Source organism: Schistocerca serialis, chromosome 1 (assembly GCF_023864345.2).
Source record: "Schistocerca serialis cubense isolate TAMUIC-IGC-003099 chromosome 1, iqSchSeri2.2, whole genome shotgun sequence".
Taxonomy (NCBI): Eukaryota; Metazoa; Arthropoda; class Insecta; order Orthoptera; family Acrididae; genus Schistocerca; species Schistocerca serialis.
This window is the reverse complement of record NC_064638.1, coordinates 1,136,886,719-1,136,907,483: the sequence shown is the minus strand read 5'-3', so window position 1 is coordinate 1,136,907,483 and position 20,765 is coordinate 1,136,886,719. Positions and strand designations below refer to the sequence as shown.

The window sequence follows — 20,765 nt, the reverse complement described above, 5'->3', positions numbered from 1 at the left end:
TATCTGTAACCAAGAACATTTGGTATATTATTTTATTTTGGAGTGACAGTTTTCAAGAGAATCTTGCTGTCATCATTGGATCTTCACAAAATTCTTATTAACATGCATACTTGCCACCACTACAGTGAGAACACTTTCCACTCATAGGAAACAATATCATGTTTATTTTTCAAAAACACAAAAAAAGAACATATAAAACATAATAAAACATACGTTGCAACAACTGTGTGCCCAGGAGCAGAGATGCACACACAAAAAGTGCATTCATGGCCCTGTGACGTACTTGGGTCACGAATGTGCTTTCTACGTGTGCATCTCTGCTCCTGGGCACACAATTAGTTCAGTTTGTATTTCATACAATTTTTATGTGTTTGACAAGTCAACATAATGTCATTTCCTATGAGTGGATAGTGTTTTCATTGTAGTGGTGGCACGTACGCATATTAATAAGGATTTTCTGAAGATCCAATGATGACAGCAAGATTCTGTTGAAAGTGGTCATTGCGGAATAAAATAAAATACTGCAAAGATTTTCGTGTTCTTAATGGAGTGTTCATGGGCTCAAAATCTGTGATAGTCTAAAACTATTTTTTGACCAGGGAATAAATCAAGATCTCTATCTTTTGGGGCCAATGCTCTTCCATTTTACCCATGAAAGAGTGTTACATAAGGAGGAAAAACACTTCCGCCTGTTGCTGTGACTCTTCTTGCCTTCCAAATTCTGGAAACAACCTATTACTAAGGCAAGAGAAATAACATAACAATAACATCATCTACCACAGTATGTCACATTCATATAATAAGAATAGCAATATTGTGGAATATCCAAAATGCAGACTAACTGCTTATTTACTTTCACAGTCTCTGCCCTCAGATTGGTGGAAACTTGCTTCCAAAATAGTTACACTGACTGGGGCAATATTTTTTTTTACCACTATTCTCTCATTCATAACTTAAACATCCCTCGCTATATTTTGACTCTCTCTGCCAAACAAATTACTGTTGCACATTCTCCCTACAATTTCTTCTGTATTGAGGAAATGCCTTGTATTATATAGTTATGAAATCTCATTGCCATTCTTTTCTGTAAGAATTATCAAAATTATTCTTATACATATATCTTAATTTTGATTTGTTAATGTACATTCAAAGATTTTTGTTGGATAATAATGAAATTACTCATAGTCCACAAAGAGTTATGTTTATAATCGAATTTTATACACTCCATTTTCTATTTGATTGTAGCATGAATCTGAGCCACTTGTTGCAGAAACACACTGTTGAGCAAAATCGTATTTCCCAGGAAGAAATGTTCTATTAGGCAAGTTATATTTCAATATAGTGCACTATGTATTTGGTGGCAGTGAATTACAATGTACCTTGAAGTACACATCAGTGATATTTGTATTTTTCTTTTTTCTTGTAAGCTTCAATGATAATGGCAATTAAGATACTTAGAATGATGGTTCATGAGTACTTAACTACTTCACACTGCAGAGTGCTACACTTTATGTTCCCTAACAATGAGCAGTATCTTAACTTCTAAGATGCATACAGTCTTGAATCTCCTAGACTTTTAAATGTATTTGCTTTAAGTGATATTACTTTTTTAACAGTTAAATTGTATTCCATTGTGGACAAGCCCTTAAGAGTTATGAGTACAGCTTCAGATAAGAGATGAGTGCAGAAAAAATATCTTGGAGAACTTTTTATCCTGGTCTGTTACATATTAGTACTACAGTATGCACATTCATTCAACATTTGAGCTGTTCCAGAGCTTCGGCCAGGGTCAGCCTAGATTTAGATGGGTCATGATGATTTGTCACAGGTGCACAGCTGTGTTTCTGTACTTCATTTCTTAAGTGAACAACATTAATCAGAACATAATGTAATTTTTGTGATCCATCTTTCCAGATACATGGTAGGTTAACAATATGCGTTATTACAATAACCCATTAAGAATCTAGAAATACATATTCAACAGTCTGTGGCAATTTCTAAGAGTTAATGAGTTATTTTATATGCATTATGGTGATTACCCAGAGAAGTTTGATAAAAGTGGAGCATGAAAAATCTTGTATCTTGTATCTCCAGGAGCTGGCTCAACATAGCGGGATATTCAAAGTACATGTGAGTTGTATAGATGATCTGGTCAACTTCATCTGTGTTGTGTGATTGCTGTGCACAAGTTTAAGGGGGGGGGGGGGGGGGGGGGGAATTCAAACCCTGTCAATGGTCAGAAGTTGTATTAATATTATCCTGCAGATCAACTGATATTTCATACTCTGTACAAAGCATCACTTGATGCCAGAATTGATGTCTCATGTGGTCAGCACTCTGGCCTTCTCAATGATACAGATAACACGTAGTTATATTTCAGTCAGTGCACAAACTACAAACATGTGTGAGCTATGGGTTGGCAGTCCTGATGCCTGGATCAACTTAGAGGGATCCCTCTTGTTCCACACACTGCAGAATGCAGCCTTTTACATGAAAATTGTTGTTGCTCATTAGCAACAGATGGCTTGAAACCAGAAAACTTGCTAATGGTAACTTCCAACAACCAAATGTACACCAGAAAAATGAAGGACTGTTCTGTCCTGCAGGAAAACTTCAAAAATTCTACAATCATGTTGAAAAGACATTGACCACTATCATCAACTGATTTCTCACATTATGCTATCTTCCAGTATCATAGGTTGGAAGATAATTTGTGAAAGACCAAATCGGAGAGCATCATAGAAGAGGAAGAAAAGGTGTGGCAAAGAGCTGACTTTTCACTATAAAAACTGGTGTAGAAGTTTTGTAATAGTTATCATCAGGCAAGTGAGTCCATTGCCGACAGCAGCCACTTACAGAACCTCGCAGTCAAAATTCAAATCATTGATAAGATATGTAACATATAGTTTCATTCCCATGCAATCATTATAATGCATGTTATCAGCAAAAATCCAGAGTTAACAGTGAGAGAGATTGTAAAATAAATGTACCATAATCCCAATGGACTAAATTCCTCCACAACAACAACAGTAAAACTCATATTCTTGCATCCTTTCTCCATACATTGTATGAAATGACGAAGTTCACTCATCTGAAAGGTAATGTAAAGCTGATATGTAAACGCAGAAATAAACACTGGATCTAATTTGACAACAAATTTTTTTATCAATCACTATAGTAAGAGCCAAAGAGAGCAATATAGAATACAAGTGTCCAACATATTTTGAAAGGAATATAAGAAAGCAATAAACTGCTTCTAATTACCAAAAATTTACTTTCATTAAAGGTAATTTAAAAAAATAAGGAAACTACAGTGGTGTTTTTGTATCACACTGTTACTGATATATTTTGCATATATTTATTGTTCCAGCTGAATCTTCCAGTTCTTGGTACTATAGGGCCTACTACGAAAATGGATAATTTAATATTACATGTATATTTTACCAAAACATGTACTCTCAAACAGCTTCTGCAAGAGAAACTTCCAGAAAGAATCTGCAGCTATATTATCACTGGCCAAATGAATAATGGGACCCTCACAATCTGTCAGACACACAGGCGACAGACTAAAGATCAGGATCATCATCCATTACGGATGTGAGGTACTTGTTGTTAGGTTTTTACAATAATACTTGGTAGCATTCAATTCTGTTCCTGCCCTACTTACAGCTCAACAATATGTTTCTAGAGACAATGCTCTCATCATCATGTGACACCTCTCAAAATCCGTTGTTGAACTGTAAGTAGGAGATAAATACAGTTGAATGTTACCAATTATTACTGTAAACAGTCAGATTCACAAATCACAGATAAAGGAACTCATTAACAATAAACCACATTATGTGTTATAAATATGAGCTTTAAACAGCTACAATTTCTTTTCATTTAAAAATGAAGGGTATTATAGTCATACTCAATTATGGTAAAAGTTCCTGGATTTTCTTGTCATATCATTCTTGTAGCCTCTTCTGAGACAACATTTCAGCTTTCTTGTTGAAGCCAAAATGTCAGATAGGAGACTCTGCAAGAATGATGTGGGTTTTTTGACAAACAAGAGAAAGACATTCAAAAGAATCAGATTGAAAACAACATTATGAAGTGATGGATAAGTCATAACAATAGCACTCTCTCTCTCTCTCTCTCTCTCTCTCTCTCTCTCTCTCTCTCTCTCTCTCTGTGTGTGTGTGTGTGTGTGTGTGTGTGTGTGTGTGTGTGTGTGTGTGTGTGTGTGTGTGTGTTTTGGCCAGGGGTAGGGGGGGGGGGGGTGGGGGAATGAGAGTTGAGGAGGGGATGAGGCAAGAGAATGAGGCTTGGATCATTACTCTGAAGATACGACACTGGCTAACAACATCACAGTGGACAAACTTCAGTTCAAGGCACACAGCACAAGCCATCAATCAGTTAATGCTGAGTAAAAATATCCTTCCAATAGCATAAACTCCAGAATAAAAGTTCATTATCCATAATACAAAATACCACAATGCAGAAATAATTTAAACAAAGAACAACAATATCATGTGTATAAAAAAATGAAGATATTTATTACAATATTTTGTCAATGCTAGTTACATTATAGAAGTTAAAATTTTCTGTTATTTTCATTTGAAGACATCTGTTTGAAATCAAACAGAGCTGTCCAAGCTAGAAAAGAAGAAGCAAAACATGTTCTAAGTCTGGCACATCAACATCTATGAAAGCTTATTGCTCCATAATGTAAAAATAAGGGAGAGATGAGTACTAGTGTAACTCCCTTGAATATCACTAAATACTCACATTTCCTAAAATCCTCTCCTCTCTTTTCATAAGTGAAGGTACCACTGGTTTTTAAAAGTAGCTTCAGTCAGCTTTCATTCATGTGTTTTTTTAATGCCATTTCAAAAGTATATTTTTCTACATCTGTATTCAGTATCAATTTAGCAATTAACTTCTTTATGCAAATGAGAAAATTTTGAGGAATAAAAACTAAGGAGTACCAAAAGTATGAAAATTATAACCTGTAGTGGATAATGAAAAGTTGAAGATAGTGTTAAGGGTATAAAAATCAGTACAAACAACTACAAAGGCAGGGCACTACAAGATAAGCAAATTTCAGTAATACAGTCACTGATGCAATGTAATGGATGGATAAAAATCTACTTACCAAGCAGTGGCAGGAGAACACACACATACAGGTATTAAAATTTGCAAGATTTTGGAGTTGGTGGCTCCTTCTTCTGGCAGAAAAGCTGAAGGGGAATGAAGAGGGGTAAAGCAAAAGAACTGAAGAGGTTTAGGAAATAAGGAGAGTTTGTAATAGTCGGACAGAACCCTGGGTCAGGGGAGACTTACTGGACAGGATGAGAAGGAAAGACTGGTTGTTGGAGACTGCACCAGACAAGAGTATGAGTGAGCTTGGTGAGCAGATTTTTGGCTATCCATTACATCATATTTTCAAAAATTGATCATTTTCATTGATTTGCTAAAGTAAGGATGATCTGCAAATAAAAACTGCATATGATACACAAGCAATGAAGATGAATATTCACACAGAAGAATAATTCCTGTCCTAAGTAATACAAATAATGTCTCAATAAGATGCAGGCAAACATAATGTCTAGACATATTTTTAGAGGAAAACATAATGTTCAGATAGAACATTACTGTAATACAGTATTATAAATTGGAGACAATAATTGTGAATAAGTGGAGAATAGTAGATGTTGTTATCAATCTCTTAACAAATCCAACATAATGTGCCATAAATGACTAAAGTGCAAACAAAAGCTGAAGATACTCTGACTCACACCACAGGCTAACCTACTGATACACCAGGAAAAACAGTTAAGAAAACCTCATTCCCTCAGGTATACCGTCCTTCAGTAGACTCAAAGCAAATGATGAGATGGAAGGCAAAGAATGGGGAAATGTCAGAAGGAAATACTAATGGACAACAACAGCAAAAAGAAAGGTATGAAGGCAGAAAACAGTACCAAACAGTGAAAGAACAGTATTACAATAAATAAACACATGGAAAAGGTGTTATGTCCATGTCAAACAATGCAAGGGAACAGTGAAGATGCTGGTATGGATGGCAAACACTGACAGTGTTCCTATTTTTGCAGAAGGCACTTCTCTATGACTGATCTGTGAGATACAAAAATGCTATTGGAATGTCATCATATAGTACATGCTTAGATTCTCTGTTAACATAATAAAACGAAACAGCTTATATGCTCCACTTTTAATTAATTCCACTTAAAGTTGGTAGCTGTAGTACTGGAAGAGTTACATGCAAGATGGAAATTCTGAAATCATAGAAACATAAGACACTTCTAATTAATAGAATCTGTTTACAACAATAGCACCAAATGATACATTTATACAAACAAGAGTTCATTTCATTGAAATATAAATAAAACAACATCACTTACCAAAACAGCATGTCACTATAGAGACACACTGGCTTATACCATGAAGGGGTAGGTAATCAGTGAAAGATATTAAGTTGTAAGCACAACTAATTACAGACAGATCAGTACTGGTTATAATGGAAAGTTTCTGTCTACTTCTCTCAGCATGCTTGTCTCTTTCTCCATCTCTTCCTACTGCAATACACTATCTTGTTTGTTTTGAGCTCAGCAAATGGATCATTTGAATGTGGAAGCTTATGAATATATTTATACTTCTGTGTTACAGCATGCTGTTTTGTTAAGTTTGTCTCTTATAAATACTTTTTGCAGTTTTAACTACCAGTTTAGATTATCTTCTCTAATTTTAGAATACACATATCATTTTTATACAAAGGTTTTTGATACTGTAAAATGTACTCCTACCAGTAACGCTTTCTTGGAAACAATGCAAAATACAAGAATTTCATTACATGTCATAGGCATACAGAAATACTGTCCCAATTTAACTGTTGCCTGTAAATTTTTTATGGAGATGTGTACTACAAATATATTAATGCAATTTCTCAAAAGCACAAAATTATGATATTCATTCCTATTTTGACTTCAATAAAGGAAAGCTTTTGGGTACCAATGGTTTCATACCAGTAATACCTGAGCTTCAGGCAGCTCATAAATTAATAAAATGCTCATCAATGGTGAATTGCATTTGCCTTGGACAGAAGAAACTTGAAATATGTGATAAAATACACAGATGTATACAGTTAGATATATATATATATATATATATATATATATCCCCCCCCCCCCAAATTTCTCTCTCTCTCTCTCTCTCTCTCTCTCTCTCTCTCTGCATTCCCCATCCCTTGCCGAGTACAGGCCAAATATCTTCAACAGAAATCCATTCACATAAAACCATCCCTCCTGCTATTAAGCTAGAAGATAGCTTCCACTATCTTTGTGAAAGTCATTTGTGTAGTTTTCTTTGGCCTCTGTTATGATGTACAACTCAGACGTTTTCCTATACACTAGTGTTGGAAATAAACACATAAAGACAATCAATAGAAATCAGATCGTAAGATAAAAAGTAATTGTTTAACAAGCATCCCACATCTACAGTACTGCAGTCCTAATAAACCTGACAAATATTTTTGCAACCATACCAAAGTTGTAACACCAAAGAAAAATACAGAAACATCATAAAATATTTTGGCCATTCTTTCATTGGTAAATAATTTCAACTTATAACTTTCATACATATATTTCTTCTTTTATGAAGTTTATTGGTATTATTATATTATTATTATTATTATTATTGTTGTTGTTGTTGTTGTTAAAATGGTGAAAATATTTGTATTACTTCTCTTTAGTACTATATATGTATATATGGTAAATCAATTAGTGCTCCAGACAGAACTATTACATAAGAAAAGAAGTAACACATTAAACATTCTGTGACTGGAAAGGATATTGTGTTTAATCTGACAAAGCTGCACATATAGTTTATTAAAATTGTACTCACACTACATTAAAAATCTGAAATGAGATGCATGCCTCTTGCACCTTTAAAAATGACAGCACAATATAATCACAAAACAGGCAACAGACTTGGTGTTATACAGTGTAATTTTCTATAACAATGTTGGAATATTATGTCACATTATTGTACAGAATCGTTAGTTGTTCACCACACAACCACAACGGTCAAATGAAGAACAAACTTTCTGTTAGAACACACAATGTATTTAACAGGGAACAGTAATTAACATTTCTATCAGTCAGTAGGAACTCGAATGTAAAAAATTATATTACATATTTGCACTATAAACATTGGTGGAATCCAACCCATAAGCACACAAATAGATAGACAATTCATATAATATTATGAGATATGGATGTCCCAATGTGCATGAAGAGAGTTTGAAGCAGGCACTTGGAACATTTATTAAAAATATTTTTTTAAGAGAATTAAGTTTCAACTATATAATATCATTTCTAATGTCTTGTGTACATCTTCCACACACAATATACATATTTATGTGTAAATAACTATATTTTTAAACATAAAAGATAGTACACATAAAGAAACAACTTTGAAAACATTTTCGAAGAGACATTGCAGTGCAGTTCTCAAAACAAAATGTATAATATGAACAATTATTTACAATCACCATTTTATTGAAACTGCACAGAATTCTAGGAATGTCAGATATGTTTCTATATTTAGATAATAATAAAGCTTCATTTGGAAATCAGAGTATTTCATATTGTCTTGTAAACTAGTTCTATCTTTAATTCCAAACACGATGGGATAATGAGAATTGAAGAAGAAATTCAATCACTAAAGTTTCAAAAGTAACAAAGTGTCTGAGTGTTTATAGCATTAAATGTATTGAACTACAATTTACAAATGTCAAAGTATCATTTAATGTTTAATGTACACAGATGGAATGAATACAAAATTTTCAGACACGTGTGTTTGAAAATTATGAGTATGCAGAATGCTATTGCTCTCCAATAACATACTTAAACAGCTAAAATAATACAGGTTGCAGTGTCAATTCTAATTATCTTACTTTTATTGCTTCTGGCATGTGTACACAGCTCAAACCAACCAGGAAGACCATGAGAAGGTTTGAATGAGAAGTGGAACATGTATCCAGACACACTGTTCACCTGACATGGAACATTCATCTTCTAACAGTATTCTTCCATCAACAAGGAGGTAGGCGCATCTCTCTTTTCACCTGTAAGTATCACAAAATACATATCAGAAGACACAAAAAAAATTCTAGGAGCTGGTATTCTGTGCACCCCTACAACGAAGTGGACATGAATCACATGAAATGCAAATATGATATTTATTTCTTAATTACTACTATTAAAATAGCTTCTAGCATTGAAATTCATCAAATGGAAATGAAGATTTGTAGGTCAGTAGGTCATACACAGATGTCTACTGTGAAACATGTTTGCTGTTTTATCAGATTAATAGTAGTCAAACGATAATTTTCTTGTTGGTTACAGAAGTCACATTGCAAAAACTGAACTCCCTCATAAAAATTTCTGAGAGGATCTTTATACGAAATTCAAATTGGCTTAATATTCCTAAAATTAACTCATGTATTAGAAAACTACTGCTGCCTCTACTAATGTCACTAACTAGCAGTATCCATGAAAATTTAAATGTGGAGAAACTATATTGCAATAGTTTTGTGCCAGCAATAAACCACAAGCATAAAAAAGACATCTTCAGCCTTCCAAGATCACAGTGTAAAATAAAAGACAGCTACAATCCATAATTTCACCATCTTACTGTGTAGGCTTTAGCAAAGTGTCAAAACATTTTGTCACTTTTACTTCATTTTATGATACTTTCCGGGACTGGATCAGACTCTGAATGTGGCTCTCCAGCAGGGATACGACTTCCTCAAATCCTGCCCTGAAATGAGACCGATCGTTCATGAAATCCTCCCCACTCCACCAAGAGTGTCTTTCCGCTGTCCACCTAACCTTTGTAACCTCTTAGTTCATCCCTATGAAATCCCCAAACCACCTTCCCTACACTCTGGCTCCTACCCCTGTAACCGCCCCCGGTGTAAAACCTGTCCCATGCACCTTCCCACCACCACCTACTCCAGTCCTGTAACCCGGAAGGTGTACACGATCAAAGGCAGAGCCACGTGTGAAAGCACCCACGTGATTTACCAACTGACCTGCCTACACTGTGAAGCTTTCTATGTGGGAATGACCAGCAACAAACTGTCCATTCACATGAATGGACACAGGTAGACAATGTTTGTTGGTAATGAGGATCACCCTGTGGCTAAACATGCCTTGGTGCACGGCCAGCACATCTTGGCACAGTGTTACACCGTCCGAGTTATCTGGATACTTCCCACTAACACCAACCTGTCAGAACTCCAGAGATGGGAACTTGCTCTTCAGTATATCCTCTCTTCTCGTTATCCGCCAGGCCTCAACCTCTGCTAATTTCAAGTTGCCGCCACTCATACCTCACCTGTCTTTCAACAACATCTTTGCCTCTTTACTTCCGCCTCGACTGACATCTCTGCCCAAACTCTTTGCCTTTACAAATGTCTGCTTGTGTCTGTGTATGTGCGGATGGATATGTGTGTGTGTGTGCGCGCGAATGTATACCTGTCCTTTTTTCCCCCTAAGGTAAGTCTTTCCGCTCCCGGGATTGGAATGACTCCTTACCCTGTCCCTTAAAACCCACATCCTTTCGTCTTTCCCTCTCCTTCCCTCTTTCCTGATGAAGCAACCGTTTGTTGCGAAAGCTTGAAATTTGTATGTATGTTTGTGTTTGTTTGTGTGTCTATCGACCTGCCTGCGCTTTTGTTTGGTAAGTCTCATCATCTTTGTTTTTAGATATATTATTTACTATGTTAGATATAACAGAAAATACTCGTAGGGGTCTTCACTGTGTTATCACCAGTGAAAGCTGGGTAGTTGTATTTGTCAGGCTACACATGAACAGTTAAGGTATATTATATTGCCAGGAAAGCCTGAAGAATTACAGTTAAGGCATATAATTACTATTTTACATTTGAGGACCAGCTAAATTTCCATTACATTTTATCTTTGTGATATCTTTCTCGTTGATGTCTTTATTATATATTTCAGCCTCAGGTCTCACAAATGATGTAACTACTGACTTTGACTTATCACCAAGCTATTAGGAGATTATTTATTATGTTATTTAGTAGCTCATCAATTGAACAGCCCCTGGAAGGTAATTACAGTGTAAACATAGTTGCACTCTGATTCTGAATCTGGCTTGTTCAGTTGCCAAGTTACAATGTAGCATATTCAAATCATCTGATGACAGCTTGGTAATAAGTCAAATTCTGGATCACAGTGCAGATATGTTTACTATTTAAGTACCTCCCCAGCACAATGTGACGTGATGGGAGTAGTAGCTGGGTATGCACGACTTCCAGCAACACAGGACATTGTAGTAAGGCAATGGTGAAAGTTGAAAATTTCTGCTGGACATGGACTCAAACCCCAATTTACCACTTCTCATGAGTGGTTGCCTTAACCACTTTAGCCACCTGGACACAGACCCTAACCGGTTCAAATTTCCAACTTATTACAAGCTGCAATGCAGCAACTCTCGTCCATTAACCCCTCTACGCACAAGTTACTGAGTCCCATAGGCGTTTGGATGATATTAGTACAATCATACTGAAACAGATATCAAGGAGTCATTACAGAAATATGTGAGAGTTCTACCAGACATGTCTGATGGAACAAACACCACTTACATATATTCTTTGTAACAACTTGAGAACATCTGAGGATGACCTGTTAATAATTCAAAACTAGCCATGGTACTATTTGTGTGATATGAGGCTGAAATATATAACAAAAACATTTTACATGTTGTTCTCTATGTTTCTGCGAGGAAGGATGCTTACTCAGTGTAAATTTCTTATTTACATCCTACACATCACAGTGCAGTATGTTAAAAACTTATTTATTCATTTGCAAAGTCAAGAATATAGTTTTCTCTGTACAAACTCGCTTAGTGAATTTACAATGAGACTTATTTAACAAATTCTGTGCAGAAAAATGAATAGTCTCGTACTGTAGATCATGATACTTAAGTGATGAAATATACTACCTTTTGGAGGTTTCCAATTCACTTAAGATTTATCATTGCAAAAGTGCATATGGAGTACACAAAATGATTACATTTACAGATCAATAGCACAAGTGGTTCTGAGGTACCAGGTATTGATCTATGCTGAAACACCCATATTAGTATATGGTGTAGCCTCCAAGGGTGGCAATGCAGATGCTGACTATGGCAACCAGTTGATCATACACATGGCAAATACCATTCTCTGATACATTATGCTGCGCCTGCTTGACCTGGTTACATTGTTATGTAGGAGTTGTTAGTTGATGAATTGCACAAGTCACTTCTCATCCTATCATATCCCACACGTCCAGAGATTCTGCTGGCCACAGAAGCTGTTGCATATCTTGAAGGGCACATTGAATTTCATGGGCAGTGTGTGTGTGTGTGTGTGTGTGTGTGTGTGTGTGTGTGTGTGTGTGAGAGATAGGTAGATAGATAGATAGATAGATAGATAGATAGATAGATAGAGAGAGAGAGAGAGAGAGAGAGAGAGAGAGAGAGAGAACATTATCCTGTGACACAATACTGCACCTTCCTGTTGCAAGAACGGGAAAAGAATGGACTAACAACATTTTACACATACTGAGTGCTGTCAGCATCACCTCCAGAAGCACCGAAGATGAACAACAGTTGTAGGTTATTGCATCACAGACCATAAAGACTGGGGTGGAGCCAGTGTGTCTTAGACGAATACACTCTATGAGACAGTGCTCATATGGGCAAATTACCATAACTTGCATGCAAGAAGAATCTGGTTTTGTCTCTGAAGACCACAGTGTGCTATTCCATCTCTCAAGAGATCCTGATGGCACTAGTCGAGCCATGCATGTCGGATGCTGTTGCATAAGTGGAAAATGAGCTCAAGGCGTGCATGCCCGTAGTCCTACTGCTAATAACCAGTTTGCAGCAGTCCATGTTGACACATCTGAGCTCACAATCCATCTTTTTTGTGCTAGCTGTACAGTATGTCACTGCAGCCCTTACAATATGATGACCCTGGTTGGTGTCTGTGATATGTGGATACCCAGAACCTCATCTACAGGTGCTCCCTAAGAATGCTCACATGCCCACTGACACCAGCACCACTGCACCTCTATCACAGCACTTCCAACTTCTGTGCCAATTCTCTGAAAGGACCATCCAGAAACTTTCACACTGATTAAACAAACCCACAAAATATCAAACAAGTATTATTTGAATCTTTTCTCTCTCTTCCCTTAAACCAATTCGGTAAAGGCCCCAGACCAGTGAACAAAATTCAAGAAACAGTTGAACAAGGGTTTTGTAAGCAACATTTTAATGCATGAATTTTACATTATTAGGATACTTCCAAGAAATTTAAGTCTGGCATCTGCTAACAACTTCGTCACAGGTGGCAGAGTAGCAGATAGAAGTATGAGTCACTCTCTTGCCTCCCAAGTTGGGAAAATTCACCCTAAAAGCACGAGGATGAAGAAGACAATGGAAACCTCTGCATTAAAGGTACATAATGTGGATTCACAGGGCATGTGATGTGTAACTGAAAAAGTGTCTTGATGACTTCTCCATTGGCAAAAGATTCCAGATTTTCCCCCATTTGGATCTCTGAGAATGGACTGCCAAGAGAGAGGTAACCATGATAAAATGAGGGAATAACCAACAAAAGGGTATCACTCTACCAGTCAGAGCACGGAACGTCAGAAGTCTGAACATGACAGGGAAGCTAGAACATCTGATAAAGGAAATGCTTAGTCTTGATCTAGATATTGTGGGGGTCAATTAAATGAAATGGAAGAAAGATATAGATTGCTGGTCAGATGAATATTGGGTAATATCAACAGCAGCAGAAAATGGTCTAACAGAAGTAGGATTCATTATGAATAGCAAGGTAGGTCAGATAGTTACTGTGAATCCAGGAGGATTAATGTGGAAAGAAGTGCAGTACTGAAGTACTAGGGAACGATGTGTTTGAACTTCTGTCTCTATATGATATGATAATGAATATCACAGAAGACAGCTCAGTTGAAGATCAATGGACATTTCTAAAAGGGCAATCACACAAATTGGACAGGCAAAAATAGATACAAGGAAGGTAACTGTGAAGAAAGCTTGGGTAACAGGAGAAATGCTTCTACTGATCAACTAAAGAAAGAAGTACAAAAATGTTCAGGGAGATACAGGAACACAATAGTGTAAGTCACTTAGGAATGAAAGAAATAGGAAATGCACAAAAGCTACGGTGAAATGGCTGCAGGGCAAAAACAAAAAATCTAAAAAGAAATTATTGTTGGAAGGACTGATTCAGCATACAGAAAAGTCAAGACAACATTGGTTGAAATTAAAAGCAAGGGTGGCAACTTCAAGAGTGCAATGGGAATTTCACTGTTAAATGCAAGGAAGAGAGTAGATAGATGGAAAGAGTGAACTGAAGGTTTGTACAAGGAGGAGGTCATTTCTGATGACCTGACACAAGTTGACATGGGAATCAATATGGAAGACATACGGATCCAGTATTAGAGAGAGAATTTAACCAAGCTTAGGACGACTTAGTTTGAAATAAGATAGAAGGGACAGTCAGCATTCATTCAAAATTTCTAAAATTGTTGGGACAAAATGGCAACTAAATGACGATTCAGGTTGGTGTGTAGAATCTACGAGACTATGGATATACCATCAGACTTTTGTAAAAACATCATTTACAGAATTCTGAAAACATTAAGAGTATTTAAGTGTGAGAACTATTGCACAATGAGTTTAACAATTCCTGCATCCAAGCTGCTGAAAAGAATAATATACAGGTGAATAGGAAAAATTGAAGATCTGCTACATGATAATCAGTTTGGCTTTAGGTAAGATAACATGATAGAGAGGCATTTCTGGGCTTCATAATGGAAGTTTGACTTAAGAAAAACAAAGACACTTTCATGGAATTTGTCAACCTACAAAAAGTGTTACACAGTATAAAATGGTGCAAGATTTTCGAAATTCTGAGAAAAATAGGAAAGAGCGACAAGCAAAGTTGGGTAATATACAGCAAGTACAAGAATCCACAGAGAAAATTAAGAATGGAAGACCTAGAACAAAGAGCTTGGAATAAAAAGGTGTAAGACAGGAATGCAACTTTTCTACCGTACTGTTCAATCCATGCATGAAAGAAACAATGATGAAAATCAGAGAAAGGTTCAGGGGTAGGATTAAAATTCAGGGTGAAAAGATATCAATGATAACATTTGCTGATGACATGTCATCCTCAGTGAAAGTGAAGAAGAATTACAGGACCTGTTGAATAGAATGAACAGCCTAACAAGTACACAGTATGAACTGAAGATAAGCCTTAAAGACAAAAGTAATGAGAAGTAGTAGGAATGAGAATATCAAGTTTAACATCAAAACGGGTGACAACAAAGTAGACGATCTTAAGGAATTCTGTTACCCTGGAAGCAAACTAACAAATTACACACAAAGCATGCACAACAAGCAGACTAACACTGAATAAAGGGCATTCTTGACCAAAAGAAATCTATGAGTAACAAATGTAGGATTTAATTTGAGGAAAAAATTTCTGAGAATGTGCATTTGGAAGACAGCATCATGTGCTAGTGAATCATGGATTGTGGGAAAATCAGAAAAGAAGAGAAACTAAGCATTTCAGATCTGGTCTACAAAATTATGCTGAAAATTATATGATATGGACTGACAAGATAAAAAGTAAGAAGGTTATATTGGAATGCAGGTGTTCTCAGAAAATTTCATTGATGAAATCTTCTTGGGTTACCACCTAAGTTGTGGTGTTTTGTTTTCGTAACTTTTTTTGAAAGTTACATTGTCTGAAAGTGAAGTGTTTGGTTCATGTCCAGTTCATTCCTTTATAACTGCTGGACTGCAGTCTCCTCTGCTGAGGTCAAATGGGTGGATCAATCACATGCCTCTGGAGGAGACATTGCGGCCAGGGCCAGGGAGGGGGGGGGGGGGGGGGGGGCGGCATGTGGCAGGGTGGATATTGTCTGGACATTGGGTCCTCCTACTGCCTGTCTATTCTGCCCACTACTTCTGCCACTTTCACATCAGAGCATCCCGGCCACATTTTTGCTAATGCCACATCCCATGCAGAGGTCAGATGGAAACCGCTGTCCTGGTTGACATGATCATTATATACTCTTATTTGTTCTGCCTCATTGACGAACGAATCACAGAACCTTTGGCAAGGTACAGCACTTTTGTCTGTTCGAAAACAAACATGTGTCCATTGATTCTGTGCTCTAACAATGCAGACTTTTAGGTTTGGCCAAAGTGAATACTTCCCACTTTTTTTTGAACAGTGCGGTGAGATGCACACTATGTCTGACCAATGTCCTGCCTGTGATACTCACAAGTTATGCCCCAGATGCCAAGTGCCTGTAAGCCCTAGTTGGTCTTTGACTGACACAAATAAATTCTAAATTTTGACCACCAAGCAAAAAACTGGTTTTTATACTGTACTTCTCCATTATCCTGGCAATCTTGGCTGTGGGCAACAATGCATATGGATGGAATGCCATACACTTGGCTTCTTCTTGGGATTGTTATCTTTCTTCCTTTTCCTTGGCTGGAGAGTGTGTTTCATTTTTGTTTCCCAGTAGGCATTCTTGTGAAAGGTTTCGCGGAGATGCTGTAACTTGGTAGACAGACTTCCCTTGTTGCATATGGCTCGCTGCCACACGTACCGGGCTGGTGAGCAAAGATGTGTGCTGCACTGGATGGTGGTAGCTATTGACATTTAGGTACAGGACTGTGTGTGTTTTCTTCCCGCAGGCAAAATGTCCCATACATGCCTTCATGGTTGTTCTGTATCAGAATGTGTAGGAATGGTAGGCATCCTTTTCCTTCCACTTCTTTGGTGTTGCGTGTACTGTTAAAATGGCACAAGAATTCTAATAGGTTTTCTTCACCATGTGACAAAACCCTGAATGTTACAGAAACATCTCTGTAAAATATCAGTGGTTTCAGCTGTGTGGTTTTGAGAGCTGTTTCCTAGAAGTGTTCCACATACACACTGGCAATGCCTGGCACCAGAAGGTAACACATGGTGACTCCATCCATCTGTTTGTAGAACTTCTGACTACATTGGGAGAACAACACACATGGTCATGTTTGTTTCACTCATGGAAGAGCAACACTGAAATGAAAACTTGATCTGGCAGAAAGCTGAGTATAGACATAAATTATCCTGAAAAAGTTTGAAGAACCCAAATTAAGTGAGAAGTCAAGAAATATTTTACCACATCCTACGTATCCTTAACGACTGCAAAGAGAAAATGAGACTAATTACAGTGTGCAGATAGGCTTTTTTGTAATAATTCTTCCAGAATTCCACACATAAATGAAATGGAAAGAATCCCTGCTATTTGGTACAATGGGTTGTGTGCTCTGCCATGCACTTCATGTTAGTTTCAGAATATGGATATAGATATAGATAAATTCACATTACTATGCTGTCAATTCATAGCCACACTCAAGACCAAATCAGAAAGCAGGTTCATCAATATAAAGTACAACACTTAGCACTGAAAGCACATTTAATACAAACATTAACATAAAGTTACAACAGAACATAACTTGTGGACAGAGACTACTGATATTTACACAGGCATTATATGCAAAAGAACTTTTGAGAACCTTTTATAAATGATAAATATGTCATAAGAAATAATTGCTGGTGGTTAAGTCTGAACTGGCAACCTGCAGCATGCCAGTAAAGCCAACTACCACTTTACACTGTATACAACACATCTCACAGTATTGCTCCCTCTCCTGCAGTATCAGTGAGCTGCTGTTTTAGAAGTTCTCATTGCAACCAACTACAGCACCCTGGATCTAGATCTTGTCAATGGTTCTCTGCATCGCAACACTGGTGGATCCTCAAATTCTGGTCGTGTTATCACGCCCTCTTCACTATGAAGAGCATGAAAGGTAACCACTCACCTTGAAGTTTCTTGATCATCAAGTGGATCTTCAGTCTTCTTTAACAAGAAGTCTCCACCATCATCCTATGTCTCAGGAGTGAAGGAGGACACGAATGACACTTGGCACCTTTGTCTTCTCGATGAAGGCTCATAATCCTCGACTTCAAAAGTGACATCCAACAAGTGCCAGGATACAATATGAACAAATGTAGCACTTTAGTAACTTTCCTATTAATCCCACTTTCCGTGCAGGTGTAAAAATATGTACCACATCACCCAAACTGTATCTCACTAGCCGGTTCTAGGCTTGCACTGCTCCTGGTCTTTCTCCTTGCCATCCAGGATTCATGTGGGAGCCAGCTGTCTTGCTTCTTCAGTCCCGTTTATGAGATGGTTTACACAGTTTTCCTCAGTATCATCGAAGTGAAAGGGGAATAGTGTATTCATTGTTGTTTCAGCCTCATGAGCAGGAAGTACAGTGAGAAGCAGAAAGTGTCTAGTTTTGCTGTGCTGTAGGTGAATGCTACAACAGACAGTACTGTATCTACATCTACATCTACATCTACATTTATACTCCGCAAGCCACCCAACGGTGTGTGGTGGAGGGCACTTTACATGCCACTGTCATTACCTCCCTTTCCTGTTCCAGTCGCGTATGGTTCGCGGGAAGAACGACTGTCTGAAAGCCTTCGTGCGCGCTCAAATCTCTCTAATTTTACATTTGTGGTCTACTCGGGAGGTATAAGTAGGGGGTAGCAATATATTCGATACCTCATCCAGAAACGCACCCTCTCGAAACCTGGCAAGCAAGCTACACCGTGATGCAGAGCGCCTCTCTTGCAGAGTCTGCCACTTGAGTTTGTTAAACATCTCCGTAACGCTATCACGGTTACCAAATAACCCTGTTACGAAACGCACTGCTCTTCTTTGGATCTTCTCTATCTCCTCCGTCAACCCGATCTGGTACGGATCCCACACTGATGAGCAATACCCAAGTATAGGTCGAACGAGTGTTTTGTAAGCCACCTCCTTTGTTGATGGACTACATTTTCTAAGGACTCTCCCAATGAATCTCAACCTGGTACCCGCCTTACCAACAATTAATTTTATATGATCATTCCACTTCAAATCGTTCCGCACGCGTACTCCCAGATATTTTACAGAAGTAACTGCTACCAGTGTTTGATCCGCTATCATATAATCATACAATAAAGGATCCTTCTTTCTATGTATTCGCAATATGTCTCTGTTTGACATAAACATACACCAGGACCCTGTCTACCAATATTTGATTAAAGAATTCTGCAGGACCATTCATCTGTAGGTGGCAGGCAGTTGTTACCTTGTGGTTGATGTTGCAACATGAAATTACCTCTGATACTAGTCTCAACTGGAAAACTTTTCCACAATCAGAACTGGTCACAGTGAATGCTCCATGCTTCAAAATGATATCTTACACAAGGAACCTTACAATTTCCGGAGTTTCGGCATTCATCACAAGTTTGGGGAAAGTGTAGTGAACATCCCAATTTGGTGGAATGTTCCTGCTACAGGTGTAATTGGTACCAGAAGGCCCAGATGTAATTTTGGCATGTTCTCCTGTCACTGGCATGTGCTTCTGTCAGTGGTTCACACAGTATCTAACAAACTGGCAGTCTGTGCCTGATTCTGTCTAGAGTCTTCATGAGTCCCAGGTGACCAGATGTTGGAATTTTGTGGGAAAACTTTAGCATAGCCAACTATAGTTGAGCTGGGATGACTAGCAACTATTTCCACCCCCGTGTATCACAGTTTCTCTTATAAATATCCACAGATTGGGGGTATAATGGTTAGTGTTACTGTTTCTTGTTCGTAGGGACCCAGGTTCGATTTCTGGTCAGCCTGGAGATTTTCTTCATTTGGGTATTGGGTGTCTGTGTTGTCCTAATCATTTCATCTTATCTTCATTGATGTTCAAATCGCCATAGAGGCATCAAATGAAAAGATTTGCACCAGGCAGCCAAGCAACCCTAGACAGGGTGTGCCAGCCAATAATACCATACTATAATTGCTTTTGCCCTTATTAAATGTTCCATTCATTAACTGGAGTTCTGTTTTGGTCAGTACCTCATTCTTTAAGGCCTGCATGGTTTTCAGCAAGCCTTGATCTTCCTTGTGTTCAATAGCAATATCAGTTAATGCAACAATGACTGAAATTCAATTTGTGCTGTTGTGTTCTGCCACAGGATTCCTTTAAAGCCAATCTGTGTCCTTGTATTTGGGAACTTTTTGATGACCCAAACAACTACAAGGCACTCTTTCTCAGTTTAGTTCCTCTTGGACTTGTAGAGTACTCTGGAAGCATAAGCTATCGTCCTTTTTAGGCCATCCCTGAATTTGTACTATAACTGCACCAATCCTATAATGGCTAGCATTGGTGTGAATTACTGTCTTAGTATTCTAATCATAAATGCTAGGGTTGAATAAGATGTTAGTGCCACCTTAAGGATATGGAAAGACCTTTCTTATACTTTGTTCCACGGATATTTGGTGTCTCCCTGCAGTAGCTCTGGCAAGGGTCGTGCCTTAGTACATAACTCTTATGAATTGCCAGCAATAGAACATTTTGGTAAATTTCTCACATCAAGAACATTCCAAGGAGTCAGAAAATCTGTGACTGCTCTTATTTTCACTGGATCAGGATAGACTCAGTCACCACGCACCAGGTGCGCCAAGATGCTTCATCAGCAAAGAAGCACTTTCCGGTACAGGTGGAGACCTGCAGTCTGAATGCATTTCAACATGGTT

The 20,765-nt window shown here is 37.7% G+C and overlaps 1 protein-coding gene across 2 annotated transcripts in view; it reads right to left on the bottom strand.

The window, feature by feature from the left end:
- Window positions 1-8,943: 8,943 nt before the first annotated feature.
- Window positions 8,944-20,765, bottom strand: part of LOC126417407 (protein kinase C, brain isozyme-like) — a 181,469-nt gene continuing 169,647 nt past the window's right edge. For both annotated transcript variants that reach the window (XM_050085115.1, XM_050085116.1), the window contains exon 14: window positions 8,944-9,133. The gene's annotated coding sequence lies outside the window, so the exon portion shown is untranslated. The remainder of the gene's footprint in view (window positions 9,134-20,765) is intronic.